The following is a 6250-nucleotide window of genomic DNA, read 5'->3' on the forward strand; positions in this document are numbered from 1 at the left end:
TGTTGCTAATTTATTTTGGATGGATGCCACTAAGTTCAAGAAAAATTCAATATTAAGTAAAATTCAAAATTTTAAAAATACAATGGATTCTCTAAAATTTTGAACATTTAATCTTTGTGATTGAAAACAACAAAAAAAAATAGAAAACAAAATCACTATGGTTTTGTAAATCTTTAAAAAAAAGTTTATCATTTTTTATTGTCTTTGATATATTTTGTGTGGAGCTTAGCCAAAGCCCTATAACATTTAATTTCTTTGTATACTTCTTCACCTACTCCTTTGACTACCTTACCCATCTCCTAACTAGAAATGCATGTTTTAAATTAAAATAATGTTATAGTTTTAATTTTCTTCTAGAAATTCCTCATTGAGATTTGAAGTAAAATATCAAATACATTTTATTTTAGTTTTATTTTTTTTATTTTTTTTAATGGGCATATACTTCTATAGAATAGCCACAGAAAAGGTAATATCTCAGAAAACAAGGCAGAATGTAAAATGGAAAGGAATGACTTTGTATATGTATGCTACTGATGGTGTTTTGAAATATATGAAATAAGAAACAGTTTGGAGAAAAAAAATTATGCTTATTTTCACTTCTATTATCTTTTATTTTCATTTTTTATTTTATTTTTAGGACTCTTTCTTGGTCATGTTACTAGGAGTTAAATGTGTCTATTGTTGTTAAGAGAAGTCATTGTTTGAAAGTGAAGGTTCTATTTGAGTATGATGAAGTTCTGTCTTTGTAATGTCGTTATGATTTTTAATAAAGGAATTTTTTTTTGTCTTAAATGAGTTTTCTAGTTGAGTCCAATAGTATATGGAGAGGTGCTGATCTGAAAATATGTCTACTCGTTGCCATTGTAGAAGTCATTGCATTCTCAAGGGGAAAGTGTTGTCAGTATTGCTCTATAAAGAAAAATGTCATGGGTTTCAGATTGAAGCCAAGAGAAAAAGGTGATACCATTTTATGTATTTATAAAAAAAAAATTGACAATAAATCATAAGTGAGATAAATAGCTATAAGTCTAAAAATTCTTATGATTAAGAGGAAGTAATTGTCTATAGTATTTATAAGGTTACATAGTATGTTTAGTTTTGTCTATTTTGAAAATTTTATGTTGTATTATTATGTAGAGAGATTGAGGACTTTGTATGGGTTTGTGTAGGTTAATGTAACATTATAAATAACATAGTTTTCAATTTTGTAATATTGAATATTTTTATCATACCAATAGTAGACATATATTAAAACTATATTGAAATAGCTTGAAGTACTTTCAACTTATCAAAACTTTATTTGTGGGGGCTCATTTCTAGCCATTCAAACAAGGGTCACATTAGTTTTTATATAAATCTAGTTTTAATGTAGTAAATTTATTATAGTATATTAAATATTTTAATTAATAAAAATATTATAAATTACATATTTCTATAATGATATTAATTATAATTCAAATTTCCATTTTATTTATACTTATAATTATTGGTATATATTTTTATATAAATCTAGTTTTAATTATTTATTTATTATAGTATATTAAATATTTTAATTAACAAAATATTAAAAAATTATAGTTTTCTATAATTTTATTAATTATAATTATAATTTAGATTTTATTTATAACTATAATTATTGCTATATATGTTCACATATATATCATATATGATACTATTATATTATAAATAAATAATAATATGAAAATAATAATATATAAGAGTATTTCTTAAATGATTATATAATATAAGAAATGTAATTTTTTTTATTTAATTGAATAAAAGAAATTATAGTATAAAAATACAATATTAAAATATAAACAGTCAAAGTCTAGATTAATTATTATTATTTATTAAAATTAATTATTATTATATGTTAAGTGAAGGTAGATTTAAACCCAAGACCTTTCACATGAGAGGCTCACAAGTTACCATTGTGTTGTAGACTTTTGCCTAAATCTTGCAGTAGTATTAGTCTGATAAGAAAATTTAAAACTAATTAATTCTAACTCATAGAAAATTAAAAATTTAATCACTAGTTAAATCATAAAATTCAAAAAAGTACCATAATAGTACTTAGCCTACCAGCAAGTACTAATAACAATTATGTTACAAAGATGATTACTTTCGAAATATATCTAATCAAATTTAGATATTTTTATATTGTATCAACTATCTCATTGGTTTGAATAACATGAAGATTGAAACTAATTTTTTCTTTTTGTAAAATATATTATCTATTAAAGTAATCAATATGTGAGTTTTTCTATAATTTAGTTGTGTATAGATTTAAGAGAATCAAGAGATTGAATTTTTATTAAAAAATTAGAAATTAGAATGTAAATACTAAATTTAATATTTTAATTACAATATTGTATTATAATTTAGAATAAATCTATATAAAAACTAATAATAAAACTTTAATTGATTGAAAAAAGTCAAATGTAAATGGTGAAATTAATATGAAAAATATATGACCTATATAAATTTTTCCTCCAGATTAACTCACACATAACTAATAGGTCACAACTGCGTCATATTTTGTAACAAAAATAGAAAACACAAATATTGTTTTCCAACTTGGACCACCTAAACTTTACACTTATAATTTCATTCTGAATTTTGAGTGAATAAATAGATATATTATTTATAGATGTAAGAAAAATCATAATTACAAAATATTTTAAGTGAAGTAAATGAAATTTCACATGTGTACACCAAATTTAAAAAATTATATACATTTTTTCTACTTAGATAAATTGAAATGGTAGAACATGGAAAAAAACTAATTTTTGATGAGTTGGAAAGCAACAAGTTAAAAATTAATATAAAAAATAGTATTTATTTATTAATATTGATGACATTAATATTTTTGAACAATTTGGTAATACTTGTTAAGTTTATTTATTTACGTGAGTAATTTTTAATGATGAAAATAAAATATTTTTCAATTATAAAAATTATCATGTTTATTAATGATCATCTTGAAATAATAACTAGAGAAAATCTAGCTGAAATTTTTTTTAAAGCATGGGCGATAAAAGGGGTCTTATAACACCAAATAAATAACGAAATATCATGTTCAAAAATAATTTTTTTTAGATAAATATCATTATATTATTTTTCCACATATTGATTTATTTTTAAAAAGAAAAAACCTAATCTTAAATTACACTTTTTTATTGATAAAATAAAGTTGTAATTTTATATGAATTATATTAAAAAAATAAGAAAAATAAAAGAAAAAAATGGTTATAAAATAGATAATATGTCATTTGATTTTCTAGACTTCCAGACAAGAAATTTGTAAATCTGAAAATATATCCAAAACTATGAATTATTAGTAAGTCTTATATTTGTTAAAGGTATATTTAAACTTAAATTAATATGACACATGTAAAAAGTGACATTAATTTAAATGTGAGGTCATAATTTAGTGGATTCTAAAATAGCTTTCATTTCTATTAAATCTGTTAGCTTACATCTATTATCCATCTTTGCATGTCTCATTATCATCCATTTCCTGCCTTTTCTAATATTTGATGTGTATTCATTCCCAGCCCTAATTGATTGGCCTAACATATATTAAAGAAGCATGAGATGAATCACTGCATCCAGAAAGCAGTTGGGAAAATGGCAGAGGAAGGAGAAGTAAAGAAGATCATTATGAGCCATGCAGATTCGAATGGAAAAGGTTTAAATATAACTAAGAATCATCTCAATGAAAAAATTAAATGTGCAATGTGTCAATCTCATCATTTTGAAATTGCAGATGAGGCGTGCTATTTTCCCTGCAATAATGGCCAAATATCTCATAGGGATTGCTTTGAAGTTGCGTGCAAAAAAATTGCCGACGCAAATGATCAAGCTTGTGAAGAAAGTATGTAGGGGGGTTTTAAGAGAATATTTGTAACAGTTTTTAAATGAATTGTCTTAGTTTGGGACAAAAATAAAGTTGCATATTGTCTTAAGTATTGTCTCTTAAATTGTTTTTATTGAAACAAATATGTATTTAATCTTATTTATTATCTTTCTTATAATGATTAGAGAGATGGTATAAAATAATAAATTAAATTTTTTTATTAAATATAAACTAGAATATAACTAATTATTCTATGTTAAAGCACAATGGATTCAAACCACCAGCTTCCTGCTTGTAACACAAGTTCCCTTCCATTGAGTTAGCACCTTTTAAAGTGAAGAAAACTAAAATTCTAAGGTTTCACAAATATGAGCTACAAGAAGGGGTAAGACAAGTTAAGGGAAACTAAAATTCTAAGCTTTTGCAAATATGAGATACAAGAAGGGACAAGACAGATTAAGGAAAACTAATATTCTAAGGTTTCACAAATATGAGCTACAAGAAGGGGCAAGACAAATTATGGTTTCTTACATGAGTTTCTTGACACAAACATTCAAAAACTTTAGCACACTCCTAGATTGACCTGCTAGCATGCTGAAGGCAATACCAAGGACAAGTGTGTATGGAAAATGGACACACATGCTAGTCCAAGAAAGAAAGCCAATATGAGCCCAACAAATTTTCAAACAAAAATTAGTGGTTTTACCTACGATGTTACCATTGAAAATCTTGGAAGTGCAAAAATGTTTGAAGAATTAGAAAATGATTTAGATCAAATACGAAGAGAAGATGATCTCAAATGCAAAGAAATCCTTCTCATGTGTAGTGTCATCAAACTTTATGGAAGAGCCAGAAAACCAAAAACAACCATAGAACTGTTTGATAAAATGCCTCAATTCGGATATCCAAAACTCTCAACCAGGTCTTTCAATACACTTTTCAATACTCTTCTTAATTCCATGTATTTTTATATGTTGTGCCCATTTCACTAGACACATGCACATATGACATGCTCATGAAAGCACATTGCAATGCCAATTGTTCAGAGGATGCATGTGAACTGATGAATAAAATGCCTAAACCAAGTTTACTTACTTATGGTACACTTAAATAATGCTTTGTGCAAAAAAAAGGATGTAAACCAGGATTTTCAATTGTTTAATTTGATATGACCAACAAAAAGGGATGATGTCTAAATGTTCATATTTATAGACCCTTGATGGGGGGACTTTGTAATTTGGGGATGGTGGATAAGGCCCTGAAGCCAAAGATGAACATGGAGGGGATGAGACTGAATACTGTAACTTACACCACTCTTATCAACAATTTATTCAAGTTAGATCATTCTAAAGAGGTGGGGAAGTTGTTGGAAGATATGAATGACAATGGGTGTGGACTACATGTCACTACATATAATACTTTTATTGCCTATTTGTGCAAAGAGGGAACTTTTTAAGGCACTTTTGGGCTTTTGGATACCATGAAGTGTATCTTTGGTAAGCAGGATATTGTTAGCTCTAATATAATTTTAAGTGGTCTTTGTAGATAAGGGAAAATCAAAGAAGCCTATGATCTTTTTAAAAACATGCCAAGAAGAGGTTGTGAGCCTACTACGGTTACCTATAGAATAATGCTTTATGGATTATGTGGGGTTGGGAAGTTTAAGGAGACTGCCATGTTTTTGGAATTGATGGTACCAAAGGGATATATCCCATGAATAATCAACATTTCTGAAGTGATTTTCGATCTTTGCAAGGAGGGAGAGATTGACTCAACTTCATCAGTCTTGAGAAATATGGATAAGGAGTTCCTTGTTGATTTTTCAACTTTAGATGCATTTGTTCTTATGTTTGTACTAAAATAAAGCAACAAAAGGCCTTAGAAATTTTTAATCATATGGTCTGCTTTTCCTGAAATGAAGTAATGACATGCCAAAATCCTTGCTTGTCTTTGTAATAAACATATTTTCTTTTTGAGGGATAATCACAACTAGAATAAAGATGCTTTATTCTAGTGCCTAATATAAAAGATCCTTGAACTAAAGGAAAAAGGCATTGGCGACATTCTAGGTAGGGGAACCATATTTGTTATTGATGGATTCTTGTTGCATCTTTGTAAGATAAGAGACAATCTAAAACATGTGTCCTTTAGATACTATTGTATATCTACTTCTATAGCAGAAGGGAGGTGAATAGGGTCCTACATGGTGGACTTAAGTTATTTTGATAATGACAAGACTTTTTTTAAGAGTGAAGAGATTTATTTTGCAGCAAAAGATGTTAAAAATTATCTAGTGTTTTAGTCATCACATGAATACCAAGTTGAAAATCATAGCATAGATGAGAACAAAGGAGAAACTCAAATATGGGATGTGCTGATCATAGGAGTAGT

At 26.6% G+C, this 6250-nt stretch overlaps 1 pseudogene; it reads left to right on the top strand.

Annotated features, from left to right (window-relative positions):
• Nucleotides 1–4450: 4450 nt before the first annotated feature.
• Nucleotides 4451–5773, top strand: LOC149579648 (pentatricopeptide repeat-containing protein At2g18520, mitochondrial-like; annotated as a pseudogene).
• The last annotated feature ends 477 nt before the right edge of the window (nucleotides 5774–6250 follow it).

This window comes from Cupressus sempervirens, chromosome 1 (assembly GCF_028749045.1).
Source record: "Cupressus sempervirens isolate cs-2001-9-10 chromosome 1, ASM2874904v1, whole genome shotgun sequence".
Taxonomy (NCBI): Eukaryota; Viridiplantae; Streptophyta; class Pinopsida; order Cupressales; family Cupressaceae; genus Cupressus; species Cupressus sempervirens.